General features: G+C 48.8%; 1 protein-coding gene across 1 annotated transcript in view; it reads right to left on the bottom strand.

Annotated features, from left to right (window-relative positions):
• The window catches only part of PC (pyruvate carboxylase), a 252,297-nt gene extending 249,491 nt beyond the window's left edge, over positions 1–2,806 (bottom strand). Inside the window, exon 1 of the mRNA XM_033174390.1 lies at positions 2,706–2,806. The gene's annotated coding sequence lies outside the window, so the exon portion shown is untranslated. The remainder of the gene's footprint in view (positions 1–2,705) is intronic.
• Between the last annotated feature and the right edge of the window lie 12,717 nt (positions 2,807–15,523).

Below are 15,523 nucleotides of genomic sequence, written 5' to 3'. Positions count from 1 at the left end.
CCCAGTTCTTATGAAACAGGGAAAGCAGGGAGCACCGAAATCTGAACAGAAGCATATGGCAGCCATGTTAAACTTGATAGTGGCATTGCTTTTTATCAATGTTTCAGCTCACTTGTCCACTTGTCCCTCAAGGTAGTGCACAACAAAATTATAAAAATTAAAAGACCAGAAACGTTGGCCTCCATCTCTCCAAGCTCTCCCTTTCCTGCTGTTTGCAGGAAAAACCTGGGCTAGATTTTTCCTCCTCCCTCCCAATCCCTTTTCCTTTTGTGTCATATCTAGCAGGGCACTTCCAGACATTCTGTTTACTGAGCATTCATACTGATCAATCTGCAGGGAGATTAGATTACGCTGGGTATCATTCTGATTTATTTGTGAGGAGGTTAGATAGTGCTGCATCAAAGCAAGCGTTACTCATGCACGTTGCAATATTTCCACCCCCCGCTTCGTCACTTATTGCAAGACGTCTGATCTTTTGTGGAAACAGGTTCATCAAACAAAGCTCAATCCACTACAACTGCAGAACCTGAGTGTGCCAGTGTGTAATTGAAACCCACCTAAAAATAGTGACAATGGAAGCCCCCTTAGATAGCTTCAAGACAGAGACTGTCTTCTCATTGTAAGCCACTCTGGGAGTCTTATTTGGCTGTTGAGTAGGATAAAAATGCCAAAAAGAACAATAATGATGAAAAAAAATACCTTCAAGGATTGTTGTTTTAAGTGCACATATTTAAACCAACAAAAATGTTCAGCCCTCAGGTATGCACACAGGCTCGTCTTCAACAGGCCTGTCTGCACAAACTGCAAACCACTGGTGCACACATGTTCCTTCTATCTACATTTCATAGTCTGGTCAATCACTTAACATCCTCGCTGCTTTTGTAGGCCCCTCCTTGTCCACCAACATATGACAGCCCTATCCCAACTTGGGAATCCCTGCAAATGGAATTCAGATGCACACTGTATCCAGCACTGGAAGCAAAACATAGCCATTGTGGCTAGTACAAGTGGCTGCCCTAACCTCCATGAATTTGTTTAAAGAACTATTTTAAAATTTTGGTTGCTGGTTACTCAATTGCTCTGGAAACAAAACCTACTCAACAATAAGCAAGCAAGAATATTTGAAGGAAAATAAACAGAAGACAGCAGCAGCGTGTGTGTGAGAAAGAGAGAGAGAGAGAGAGAGAGAGAGGCCTTTGGCCCATCTGACCCAGTACAATGACTTCTCTGACTGGCAGAAGCCTCTCCAGGGAATCAGGAATCAGGCTTACCTGGCCCACGGCCCACTGTGAGAGAATGGGAACCTGGGAGTTCCTGTGTGCAAAGCATTTGCTCTCCCACTGAGCGAAGGACCCTCAAAATGTGCAGGTGGGCAGAAAAGATTGAAAGAAAGAAAATCAGCATTAGGGTTAGAGAAAAGCTATCTAGAAAAAAAAAAACAGGAGAGCCTCTGCCAGTTAGTGTAGACCAGCCTTTCTCAACCTTGGGTCCCCAGATGTTGGACTACAACTCTCACCATCCCTCACCACTAGTCCTGATAGCTAGGGATGATGGGAGTTGTAGTCCAACAACTGGTGGGAACCCAGGGTTGAGAAAGGCTGGTGTAAACAATACCTGTACTGAAATAAATTGTAAGATGATGGAGTTTTATTGTAACATATATTACATGACTATATATTTGCAGGGACAAATGTTAGGTTATGTTGATGTTTGTGTTTTCTACAATTTAGAAAAAAGTCCTTCCTATGTCTCCATTTAGGAATCAAAAATAAATTACATAAAACTTTATTAGTGGAGGGCTACATCCTACGCCCCCACCCTGCTCCCAGGATATGCCCCCCCTTTTAGTGTTTTTGTCTGCCTGAAAAGTGCACTTGAACTATGATGGTGTCTCTTGCTTGCCTGAAGTGAAGATGGAGAGGTAAGCGTATGTAAAACTTGAGGAGAGATCCACACCCACTGCTCTGCTCACTTTTGCCCTGGCCCGCCCCAGAAGGCTGTGCCTCACAGAATGCAACCCTGGGACAGAATAAGGGTTTCCCACTTTCTGAGCCAGATGGACCAATGGTCGGAGCCAATATAAGGCAGCATCCTATATTCCTTTGCCTTTGAATACCAGTGGCTGGAGAACAGAAATGGAGGAGAGGTTGTTGCCCATGTGCACTGCTCAGAGGGGCTTCTCACAGGGGCGTGGGGTGGAGATTATGGGGCTGGTCGCAGTTCTAGATAGGCCTCTGGTCTCATCCATCTGCAGCCAAGCTCTCCTGATGTCCTTATGACAGGTCAGTGGGAAACAGAAGCAAGTTATGTCTTGGTTTTGTGGGAGAAATCAATCAATCAATTGGGAAGGAAGAACAGGAAGGGAAGAAGGCTGGGGGGGGTTCACGACGGGTGGGAAGGGGCATCAAGCCTGGGCAATGAGGCCGGGGCAGGTTCCAGAGCGAGGTAATTAAACGCCCAACCTGGGTCAAAAAAGATCCTCCAAGGGAAGAAACGAAAGGGAGGATAAAGTAAACTGAGCAAAACAAGGAGAAAGACCCTATGGAGGAATGCTGCGGTGGGGGAGGGGAGGGCCCAATGCGGTGGAAGGGAGAACGCCAGTGACATCACGGGAGTCGGCCGTGACGTCAGGGAGACGTGGCTGTCACGTGCCTCCCAGCCAGCCTCCTCCGTTGCCTTCATCGCCGCCTACCGTCGGTACTCACCGCCACCCGCTCTGCTGGCCGCCGCCGCCGCGCTGCCTTCCCCGCTCGCTGCTTCTCGCCTCCTTGCCAGGCAGCGCCTGGCTCCGCTTCCTCACCGGGCCAGCCGCAACCCCGCCCATCTTCCTTGCGATTGGCCGCCTAGGTCGCTCTCTGGCTTCCCATTGGCTGCCGCCGGAGACGCCTCTGTGGCTCTCCCCGCGACGGCCCCGCCCACTGTTTGACCCCCGCCTCCCTCCTGTCACTCACGCGCAGTTTCAAGCCTGGCGCCTTCGCGCCGCGTGCCACGCCTACCCGGCCTCTGCGCGCCTCCTCATTGGCTGCCGTCCCGTCCGCCTCCTCGCGTTGCTCCTACTGGCTCTACGCCACGCCAGTCTCCTCCGCAAAGCGTCCCGCCGAGCGTACTGCCCGCCCCGTTGATCCAAGGCTTTCCATTGGGTTGCGTCTCCGCCCTCTCGCCACCACCTGGAGGCTCTTTCTCTTCTGGAATGCATGCGCAGATTGACGAAAGAGGATGAGCCTGAGCTGTGGTCGCTGATTGGCTGTCAGAGCTGAGGGAGGCGGAGCATAGTCTTCCAGGAGGGTTATATCGGAGAGCGTGTGCACGTGACACTAGACGTGGCGGGTGCTGCACGTGGCATGCTCAAGGTTTTATTTATTTCATAAAATGAGACATACCTGCTGCTGCTTGTTAAAAAAAATCATCTAAGTATTTTACAAAAAGAACAATTAAATTTTCAGCAAAAACATTTAAAATACTGATTTAAAACCTAAAAAAATTAAAATTAGCAATAAACTGATTGACATCTCAACATTCTATAATAGCTATTAATAACCCTAATCATTGTTATTCATTTGCAATGCTGCTATTACATTTTTTTAAAATTAAGAATTAGAGGAAGCTAAGCAAAAAGCTGAAATTGGTGTGTTTGGGCTTGTTTTTCGCTATGGAAGCACCATTTGTTTTGTGAATTATCCCCATCCCCACCCCTGCAACTGTTGCTAGTGCCAAGTAGGGCAAAAGCCTCCTTCATTTATTTTATTATGTAGGTAGGGTGTGATAGGTTTGTATACCTGGAAAAGAGCAGAAGATCTGAAATGACACTTCAAGGGAGCAGGAAAACAGGAAATGGACAGTACAGTCAGGCACTGTTGCAGTGATAGAAGGCAGCCAGCAGAAGGCCAGAAAGCTTCGCGATTAACATTTTTCTCCCTCTCTCTTAACACCAGAATTATAGGACTGAGCTGGTCACAATGACCACACACACTTCCTGAAATCGCCTCTCTCATCAGCTCCTTGTGACTTTGACTCAAGTCAAGCAGGAACGTTTCCTTCCTCTGTCCCTCCCTCATGGCTCAAAGTGTTACTACCCCCATCCAGCTGATCCGTTGTGGGCAAGAAAAGAAGCAGAACTGGCTGCTGTGTCCACCTTGGGCCAGGCCTCAGCCATTCTTCCTGGCCTGCTTACTGGTTAAGGAGAAGCCATTTGAGGGTACAAAGCCCTAGTTTCTTTGCTCAGAGGCCATTCTTCTCCACATGAAGATGTGTGTGTGAGGGGTGTGTCTTTTGATCCTGTAGCATGGGCGTACTGAAGGGGGGGCAGGAGGGGGCAGCTGCCCCCCTCTAGAAGCAAAAAATAATAATAATTAAATGGTTATCGGCAGCCTAAAAGGAAAAAAAAGCTCTCCTAAAAAGCTCAACTACCGGTCTTTCTCCCCCTCCCAAAATCTAAATAACAGTTGAGCTCTGCCGACCGGCAGCCGGCCACTTTGTGTGTGTGTGTGTGTGTGTGTGTGTGTTGCGCCAGCTGATCGTTGCAAAGAGCTTTGGAAACAGTTCCCTTGCATGGTGAGTTGTGATGGCTGAGGATCCTAGGAAACTGAGTTTTTCAGCCATTTGGGGGCTTTCTGTTTGGGGGGGGGAGTTTTTCTGTTTTTTGAAGCTGTTTTTGTTTGCTGTTTACATAATATGGTCAGTAATCTAAAAACGAACTGAACCCATAAAACATAAAAAACGGGGCAGGGCATTCCTCATCCCCCAAAGAGGTCAACAACTTTGAGCTGAACCCCAAAAAACGGGGGTAGATCACTGCTGAAAGTAGATCACAGTCTCTTGGGAGTTGGCCACCCCTGGTATAAGACATGTAACTAGAATAAAAATTTAAAAAATTTCAAGCAAATAATTGTTATAACTACTGTAATAAAGCACTGCTATAATTATATATAATTTCCCTAAAATTTTGGTTTCATTCGCCTTTCCGTGCTGAAATGTCACAACCTGAATGACCATGGCTTGCCCCCCCCCTTGTTTTGATCCTGGGTACGCCCCTGTCCTGTAGGTAACAAGAGGGCCATTTTATTCAGATATGCTTGATTCACCACACTAAAGAGTTTGATATTTTACCAGGAGCGCCTGCTCAGAGAGCTGCATTATATATATATATTAAATGTAAAATAAAAAGTACAAACAACAAAGACAACTTAGGAACATAAGAGCTCTGCTGGATTAGGCCAAGGACCCATCTAGTCCAGCATCTTGTTCTCGCAGCGGTAACAAGAGACCTGTGGAAAACCAGCAAGCAGGCAGCAAGCGCAAGAAAACTCCACTCTGGTTTCCAGAGGGCATTCCTGCTTTTGGGCATGGAGTGAGAACATAGCCCATGTGGCAAGTAGTCATCGATAGCCTTTATCTCTTTTAAAGCCATCCATGGTGGCCATCCTTGCCTCCTGTGGCAGTGAGTTCCATAGTTTATGTGCTACCCTTTCTTTCCTCTGTCCTGAATCTTCCAACATTCTCAATTGGATGTCCACAAGTTCTAGTGATAGGAGGGAGGGAGAAAGATAAAATTTTGCTGATCCGCTTTCTCCATGCCAGACCTAATTTCATGAGCCAGCATGTCACCTCTTTGCTCTTTGCCCTGTGGTGTGTATCATCACAGGCCCATGCTGACCTTTGCACCCACACAGATATCACCGAGGAGTGGGGAGTTTTGTTCTCTCTTTTTTTTTTTGCTGCTGGGTGGGGGGGTGGGTGGGTCTGGAACGAGATAAGAGAGCTTGCACAGAAAGTCCAAAGGGATGGATTCAGGTTCGCAGCAGGGAGCTCCTCTCCCTCACCCGAGGGTGAATCACCCCGCAAAAGAGGAAGGAAAAAGCAAGCGCTCAGCAGACCAGCTTGCGACAGAACATCAGCTGTACCAGATTGGCAGCGCCGGCTCCAGAAGTCACACCCAGGCATGACCTACAGCAAGACGTTCCGGAGGGCCTGTTCCTTGCGGGGGCCCAAGTCCCCCAGCCTCCTGGATCCTGCCTCTGGGAGCTTATGGGACCACCTGGAGGAGGCAGATCCCACCTGGCGGTCTGGAGGCACAGCCCTTGGGGGGCACGGCCTGGTCCCCAAGAACAAGGAAGAAGCCCAGCCGAAACCTGCCTGGAGCTTGGGGAGGAGAGCCACGAGTCTGAGGGTGCGGAAGGCCAGGGGAGAGGAGGCCACGACGATGGGAGAAGCAGCCCACTCCCTTGGCCCTGGCGATGGGCAGATGCTCATCGGGGAGGCCCATGGCAAAGCAGGCAGCAGGATGAAGAAATGTAAACAGGTGAGAAAGTATGAGGAGCCGGCCTGGCACCAAGGGTTGGCATGGTCAGGTGGAAGTCCCACGGAAGGTGTCTTGTACATGGCCTGCACCAAGGAGGAGTCTGTTCCATTGGTTAGGGCCGAGGGCAAGTATTCAAAGGCCTCATTCACACCATACATTTAAAGCACCATGGTGCCGCTTTAGATCCTGGGAGCTATGGTTTGTTAAGGGTGCTGACAGCATAGGAGCTAATTCCTAGGGGCCAAAGGATCTTCAGGGGAGGGGGATAAAATATTTGAGGGGGCCGCTCCCTCCCCAGTTGATGGCCATTGCAATTCAAATGGTGTGCGTGCACCGTGTCATGTGACCAATTATGTGGGACGGGGCTTCCCCCCCCCCCACTAATATTTTATTCCAAGTTGCCTGAATCATTAAAGGTGAAGGTAAAGGGACCCCTGACCATTAGGTCCAGCTGTGTCCGACTCTGGGGTTGCGGCGCTCATCTCGCGTTACTGACCAAGGGAGCCGGCGTACAGCTTCCAGGTCATGTGGCCAGCATGACAAAGCCGCTTCTGGCCTCTGCTGTCAAACCTCCCTGCTGTTCCCCACTGCTATATACATAGCTGTCAACCCTCCCTGCTGTTTCCCAATGCTATAATATGGGAATTTCCCGCAAAAAAAGGAAAAGGTTGACAGCTATGGGCGAACCAGAGCAGCGCATGGAAACGCCGTTTACCTTCCCGCTGGAGCGGTACCTACTTATCTACTTGAACTTTGACGTGCTTTCGAACTGCTAGGTGGGCAGGCGCTGGGACCGAGCAACGGGAGCTCACACTGTCGCGGGAATTCGAACCGCCGACCTTCTGATCAGCGAGCCCTATTCCCCTCAATTCACAGGGACCTCTGGGAATTGTAGCTCTGTGAGGGGAAGAAGGGGTCTCCTAACAACTCGCTGCACCATCAGCCAACTACAGCTCCCAGGATATATATTTCTGGGTCGGGGGGGTTGGAATCAATGACTGTTTAAAGTGGTTTTAGTGCTTTTAATGGATGGTGTGAATGTGGCCTCAATGCTTTTAGCATTGCCAGCTAACGGTAAAACAAGGATAGCAGCCCTTGTGCCTATGCCAGCAGCTTAATGTGCAGAAATCCATCAAGGGAAGCTTTCCATGGCATGGGGTGAAACCTGTGTTCCACATTCCACCAGACTCTCTGCTGCTTTTGCATGCAAATGACTGGGGCCCACATAGCTAACGGACCTTTTTTCATCTTCCGGACTGGCCCACTAGAGGGCACTGCGCAAAAAGAAACCTGGTAACTCTTCTTGAGCTGCCTGCCTGGGAGAGTCAAGGTTGTATGCATACTATAGTTTTAAAGAACTTTCAAAACCCTACCTTCTCTCAAAGAATTCTGGGCCCCTCACAGAATTACAGTTTCCAGGAACACTTAAGAAACTACAGCGCCCATAATTCTTTTGAGTGAAAGAATGTGTTTTGAACGTGGTTTAAAGGCATAGTGTGTAAACAGCCTGAAAAGCACAGATCCAAACTAAGGCCCGGGGGCCAGATGCGACCCAATAGCCTCCTAAATGTGGCCTGCGGACGGTCCAGGAATCAGCGTGTTTTTACATGAGTAGAATGTGTCCTTTTATTTAAAATGCATCTCTGGGTTATTTGTGGGGCATAGGAATTCGTTCTTTTCCCCCCTTCAAAATATAGTCCGGCCCCCCACAAGGTCTGAGGGACAGTGGACCAGCCCCCTGCTGAAAAAGTTTGCTGACCCCTGACCTAGACTTTGGAACTCCCTGCCTATTGACATCAGGCAGGTGCCTTCTCTGTATCCTGTTTAGCAATGTGGCTGCAGAAACCCACCGGATGGGAAGGGTATAAATATTAAGTTGTTGTTGTTGTTGTTGTTGTTGTTTTGTTATTGTGTAGTCTAACCTGCCCAGATACATAGAATGCTGACATGTGGTTTTAGCTTTCCTTTGATTTTAACTATTTTCTTAATGTTTTATACAGCTTGTTTTTTATTGATGATTACATTATTTTATTTTTTAAATTACTTTGTGCCCTCATCCCCCCTTGCAATAGAGAGGTATAGAAATCTTATGAAATGAATAGACTTCAAGGTGACTGTAAAACAAGGCCTTTAATTTCCTGGCATAGTTTTTTCTTCCTGGCCAGACTTTGTAAGGAAGCAGCTGGGCCTCCCCAAAAGCCGCCTCCTATCTGGCAGCCTGTGTAAGGCTAGATAACGCATCCAGATTTGAAGACCTCCGCCCTCTAACTCTCCTTCTTTGCTCCCTGCCCCTCCGCAGCAGGTAAATCGTGCTCTCCGGGAAAGCTGGGAGACCTTCTTGACCAATGTGTACAGCTTAACGTTGAGCCGCCCGACCAGCAGACCCACCGCTGATGAAGCCCAGACAGTGGGGACACCCTGAAGGAAAAGACTCCCCTGGACTAAGCATGGACTCAGGGAAGGATGCTGAACTGACTCGAGTGGCACCAGGGCTTCTCCCTCTTGGACACTTTCAGCTGTAACCTCAGTGGGTTGCTGGCAATGTGGCAGGTGCCTTGGAAGGACTTCTTCGCCAGACCTGCTCATTGTTCCTGGGCTTCTCTACTGGACTCCTTATTCAGCATTCATTTAGCTGTGATTCCTGCAGGGGGGTTGGACTAGATTAATTTTGAGGGCTTTAGCTGCTAGTGGAAAGGTGTTATCCAGACAGGATGTCTCTGCTGCTGGACATTAAGAAACAACAGAAGGGTAGACCTGGTATCTGATTTTTTCAGAGGCCAGATCTACCCAACTCAGTAGACACAGTGCCCAGGCCTCACTGCCACCCACTCTCCAGATAAATCAGAAATGGTGAAAACCTGTTCTCTGATGTATATACATACCTTGCCACTCCCTGAACAATTCCTAGGGACCCCCTTTCTCCCCACCCTCCAGAGAGTCCCACAACTGTCCTCCTCTCTAGTTTTCTGGCCGCTTTCCCCCCTGACACTCCTTGACACAGGAACATGCCTGGCAGCTGTCCATCAGACATCTCAAACCAGTTGCCTCCTCTCCTGGCTTGGATTCTCCACCTGCCATGCAGGTGTCTTGCATCATGTTAGCTAATTCAGATGGATAGCAAATACCTTTGCCTCCTGGGGAGTGAAGGGTTTGCAGAAGGAAACACACAACGGGATATGAACACACCTTGTGGTGACCCATAGTGTTCCTGAAAGCCAATAAACCCAGACCCCACCTCTGCTTGGTCTCTTGTGAAACGTTCCTCCTTTTTAGGCCTCGGGTATGTACTTGTGGAAAGGTGGGGTGTATAAATGTAATCGATAATAAGCTCAACCGCATCCCGATTTGACTACTGCAATGTATTGTATGAGGGGCTGCCCATGAAGACTATGTCTTTGAAACGTCCACATCTTCGGAATTCAGCAGCCAGGTTATTCTGCCCAGAAATGGAGCAGCAGTCAGTAACTCTGGCATAAGGTGGGGAGTTGCAAGTTCCCTATAACTGGCACCAGCCAGCCATCTGGTTGCAGCACTCTGAACCAGCCAACAGTTTGCAAGACCTCCTCAGAGGTAGCCCCACATAGAGCATGTTGCAGGAATCTGAACAAGGTCACTAAGTAAGGTCTGTATCACCATGGCCACATCTGACACCCCAGGAACAGGCAGGGTTGGTGCACCAGCTTGAGGTGTGCAAGCACAGGCCTGGGCTTTCCTGGTATGTATCTAAGAGGGTTTGGTTTTGGGTTTGTCCCAGTGCTTTGCCCAGCAAAACCTGCATTTTACCGCTGGATTGGAGCAAACGGCAATCAGGTTTCCGTGGACTGCTGTTTGCTCTAATTCAGCAGTAAAACGTTGGTTTTCCTGGGGAAAATGCTGGGACAAAAAAAGCACTAGGAAATGGACCAGAAAAGCCCAGATTTGTGGCTAGAAAGCATGGAGTAAAGGTGAGTGTGGAAAAGACCTAAGATTCAGCTGTTAGGAACAGGCAAACTTGTCAATTTTGACATCTCAGTTTTTGTTTTTGTTTTTAATCTTATTTATTCCATAAAGTTTATATACCACTTGATTGTAAAAACAAACAAACCCTCAAAGTGGTTTACAGAAAGAAAGAAAGAAATTATCAAAAAATGTTAAAAGCAGCTATTTAAAATATTCAAAAAATGTTTTAAATCAACGATAAGCTAAAAACAGATTAACACACGTAAGCATTCTAGGCATCTGGGTAAAGCTTGTCTAAACAAAAATGTATTTAGCAGGCATAGAACTACCGGTAAGTACAGTGGAGGCCCCTGCCTGATCTCAAAAGGCAAGGAGTTCCAAAATGTGAGTCCTGCCACACTAGAAGATCGAGTTCTTGGGTTCAGTTTGTCCCATCTCCAAATTGGCATGAATTTTCCTGTGTCTTTCTTCTAAGTTAGGCATTTATTTACATAATTTGGCCTAATATGTGCCTTTCCCCAAGCCATTTTGACTAACAGGATGCACGTTATTTTCACTCCTCCCCCATGCATTTTTCTGTGCTTAGCCCCCTAAAATGCAGTTTGGGTGGTGGTGGGTGGAGAACTGCAACGCAAAATTCAGAGGGCAGCTGCATTTTAGCTCTCATATTGATTTTGGAACAGCAAAGGGTTCACATTGATGTGTGGTCGGTTCTCAACGAGATGCAAACCCAACTCATTCCCCAATCCTTCAGTGCATGTCATGTCGGGTGGGGTGGGGGTGGGGAACCACCGGATACGGGACACTCTGTTGCTTGGAGGAAAAAGGAAGATGCCAGTCACCAAAGTGTCCCCTATAGACCTGCCTTTCACTGGAGTTGTGGCGTCATCTTTTCCAAAAGGGAGTAGCAAGTGGCTGACATGCCAAGAGGCCACCCTGTGGAGGTTGGCCCTCTGGCTTGAGCATGAGAAGAATGTGGTGGCTACGTGGCGCTTAGCAGGATCTCGGTAAAAAGAAGAGAGCCCCCCGCCACCCGCCTCTCCATCCAGGCCTTTGTCCAAGCCAATCATCTTGCCATATCAGGCGCTCCTTTCAGCTGGCTTTGAAAGCCCCATTCAGCTCCAGGCCGTAGGCTGCGCCCTAAACCATCTGCAGCTTGGGCAGAGGGGACAACTGCACTGAGCTGGCCGGCTTGGAGTGAGAGATGCCAGGGAGCGGGGTGGAGTTGGGGGCCAGGGTTTTGGAACGCAAAGGCTGCTTTAATAATGCAAGAGGCTTCTCAAAGCCCCCGAGTCACACGCTGGCGACCCCATGACCGCAGAGAAGCCGGAGCATCATGTAAGGAAGCCTCGCTTTTGCCCACTGAAGGGAGACTTGCAGCATTGTTCGGATCGGGGTCCCAGATGCGCTGCAAGTCACGAATCTCAACTCGGGCATGAGCTCCGAGGGCAGATTTATGAGCAGAGAGAGGCAGAGTCTTTCTTGCTGTAGCACCTCAGTTGGGCCTGTTCTATTATTTCACAGGGGTGAGGACTATCCCAAGACATTTTGCCGCCTGAGGCAAAGGACAATGTGGGGTTCCCCTCTCCACTTCAGGCTCAGGAATTGAGTGGACTGGGCTGTTGAATATTAAGTCAACGCTCAAGACAAGGTAACATCCTCCACTGCAGGGCAAGGTATGTGCTGCCTGAGGCAGCTACCTTACTCTGCCTAATATAAGGGCTGGCCCTGCAGGGGATGGAAACATGTTTGTACCATCCCTATCTTCACACTAATAGTTATTACAATATTGGGAGGGGGAGGGAGAGGGGCCAGTCCTACCCTTAGGCCAAGTGAGGAACTTGCCTCAGGCAGTGGATGCTGCAGGTCAAGGAAAGCATCGGTGCACATACTACTGGAAAACTGCATTGCAAAAATATAGAGAATGCAAATTTCAAAGGGTAGCCATGTTTTGGTTCTCGTATTGTTTCAAGAAAGTGCAAATTCGGTTGCTTCAGCTTCAAATGCACATTGAACCTGCATTTCACCCCTATCCATGACCAGCCATCTCCAACTTGGTGCCCTCCAGATATATTCTTGGACTACAACTCCCACCAGTCTCCACCAGCACAGTCCAGGAGTTACCAGCCCTTAGTTCCCAGGCTCTGCCATCTGAGCCTCCAGGGATCTGGTAACCAAACCCAGAGCAGAGGAGGTGTCCAACCTGATGGCTTCCTTTGCAGGGCCTCTCGCGTGGTCTACCAGCATGAGAACTGGGGTCCCTGGGTAGCAGCCTTACACTGTTGGTGCAACTGCTCTGCTCTGAACAGGGACCAGATGCCAACTGGCCAGGCAAGAAGCATTTGGTACTAATTGTGGTTTTGAGCCTTCCTTGCTGAGTTCGCAGTTCTGCTCTGCCTCTCCAGCTTCAGGCGTCTCACCGCAAGGACAGCCTCCCCTGCAAGTGAGCTCATGTGCTAAACGCAGGCCCTGGTGAGGTCAGGCTGGGGTTGGCTTGGGAGATCTCCAGATTGCTGTGGAGAGAATCTAAGGGAGGAGGAGGAGGAGGAGGAAGAGGTAGAAGACGATGCCACGTCTATGTGGCCATGCCTTTGCTCTTGGTCAGTTCTGCTCTTGTGTTTTGCATGTATCTGGATTACAAAGCCTTCATGGTCACAGAGACTGTATGGTATAGTTAGAGTGTCAGACGAGGACCTGGGAGAGACCCAGGTTCGAATCCCCACACGGACATGAAGCTCACGGGGTGACCTGGGGCCAGTCACTGCCTCTCAGCCTCAGCTACCTCACAGGGTTGTAGTGGGGGTTAAATGGGGGGGGGAGAGAACCATGTAAGCCACCTTCAGCTCCCTGAAGAAAATGCGATAAACTGGTTGACATCTGTCCGTCTCGGGAGACAATGGAGGAGTGAGCCTTCAGGGGTGCAGTCAAACTGTTGCAGAGTTATAGCGCTTGCTGTGGCTGTAGAGACCTATTTGGGAGAGACAGGTTTTGTTGCAGCTGGGGAAGATGAAGGCATCTGGTTGCACTTCTGCAGATGCACAGATTCTCTCTGTGCTCCACCTGGCAGTCGTTCCTCCTCTGGTCACTGCTATGGATGCATGACCTGCCTGCCTCCAGGCACTGCAGTTGTCTGCAAGAGGTTCCCACACATCATGGCTGATATTGCCAGCCTTCATGTCATGTTTGCAGACATCTTTATAACGCAGAGTTGGCCTGCCAACTGGCCTGGTGCCTGAAGCCAGCTCCCCATAGAGATCCTGCCACTTTCCATTCTGTAGACATGACCCAAGCGAATGTAGACATCACTGAGACAGGAGTGTGAACATGGAAATAGGTAGGTAGGTAGGTAGGTAGGTAGGTAGGTAGGTAGGTAGGTAGAGGCCATGTTACCCTTTGGTTCAGAAATAAATTCTCTTAGAGAATTTTTGGATGGGTGTTTACTGTGGGATGTGTGCTCCTTCAGCTAGCAAGGTTTTCTATAGAGTCCATCCAATGTTGTTAGCATCAACTTTTAATATACATTTATTAAATTAATATTCCACTCTTCCTCCCAAAGGAACTCTATTGCACGACCCCTCCTTTCCACTCGATTGGCTGTTTTTCCATCAGAATTTAGACTGTAATCTCTTGGGAGGCAGAAATCTGCCTGTGCACTTCAATTGCTTTGTAGAAGGCCAGGTACTTTCATCTCGCCTCAAAAAGAATATTGTGGAGTTGAGGAAAGTTCAGGCTAATTCTACCACCAGAGTTACAGGTTAAGGCATGGGTAGGCAAACCAAAGCCTGGGGGCCGGATCCTGCCCAATCGCCTTCTAAATCCGGCCTGCGGATGGTCTGGGAATCAGCATGTTTTTACATGAGTATAATGTCTCCTTTTATTTAAAATGCATCTCTGGGTTATATGTGAGGCATAGGAACGTGTTCTTTCCCCCCCTTAAAATTATAGTCTGCCCCCCCCCCTTAAAATTATAGTCTGGCCCCCCACAAGGGTGGACCAGCCCCCTGCTGAAAAAGTTTGCTGACCCCTGGGTTAAGGCATTCCCTAGGCTGGGAAGAGTTCCTCAGCTCTGAGGCGTCACTCGTTCCCCAGGACACATCCTGGAAGGACTAAAAAATGCTTCTGGGTCTGCCGAATGCCTAGCTTCACTACAGCCTAGCGCTGACATTGCATTTTGCTAAAATTTCAAAACTCTGTTGAATATGGAAGGGCCTTCTACATTGAAACATCTGAGGGATTTGGGGGGGGGCAGAAGAAGACCCATCAATATTTTCTCAAGGGCAAATCTGCACTTCTCTAATCTTGACTTGGACACCAATGGCTGTGGCAGGCAGGCAAACTTCCACCCCAGTTGTTGTTGTTCAGTCGTTCAGTCGTGTCCGACTCTTCGTGACCCCATGGACCAGAGTACGCCAGGCACGCCTATCCTTCACTGCCTCTCGCAGTTTGGCCAAACTCATGTTAGTAGCTTCAAGAACACTGTCCAACCATCTCATCCTCTGTCGTCCCCTTCTCCTTGTGCCCTCCATCTTTCCCAACATCAGGGTCTTTTCTAGGGAGTCTTCTCTTCTCATGAGGTGGCCAAAGTACTGGAGCCTCAACTTCAGGATCTGTCCTTCTAGTGAGTACTCAGGGCTGATTTCTTTGAGAATGGATAGGTTTGATCTTCTTGCAGTCCACGGGACTCTCAAGAGTCTCCTCCAGCACCATAATTCAAAAGCATCAATTCTACGGCGATCAGCCTTCTTTATGGTCCAGCTCTCACTTCCGTACATTACTACTGGGAAAACCATAGCTTTAACTATACGGACCTTTGTCGGCAAGGTGATGTCTTTGCTTTTTAAGATGCTGTCTAGGTTTGTCATTGCTTTTCTTCCACCCCAGAGCTGGCTGCAATTTAGCACCATCCTGCAAAGTGGAAACACAACATTAAGAGCGGAAGCGTTTAAGAGTTGTAATGAACTGCAGAGGCAGCCCGAGAGACAGTTGATTTCTCCGGATGAGTAATGAAGGCCGGCTTTTGATATATTTTTTTCCCCGTGTTGGGAAGAGAGCCTGGTGCTGGGCATCAGGGGGGAAGCTGCCAAAAGGGACTTTGTGGAATTGGAAAGATTTGTGAACACGTCTGAGCCATGGCGGGTTCCTCCTCCTCCCTTTTCTTTTGAGGGTTGCAAAAAGAATTAAGTCATTTCTGCTGTCCCAAAAAAAAGAAAAGGAAGAAGCTTGGACAGGATCAGAGAAGATTTACAGTAAAATGAATCATTTGGAGATCTGTACCTGGCATTACAC

Source organism: Lacerta agilis, chromosome 17 (assembly GCF_009819535.1).
Source record: "Lacerta agilis isolate rLacAgi1 chromosome 17, rLacAgi1.pri, whole genome shotgun sequence".
Taxonomy (NCBI): domain Eukaryota; kingdom Metazoa; phylum Chordata; class Lepidosauria; order Squamata; family Lacertidae; genus Lacerta; species Lacerta agilis.
This window is presented reverse-complemented; position numbering and strand designations above follow the sequence as displayed.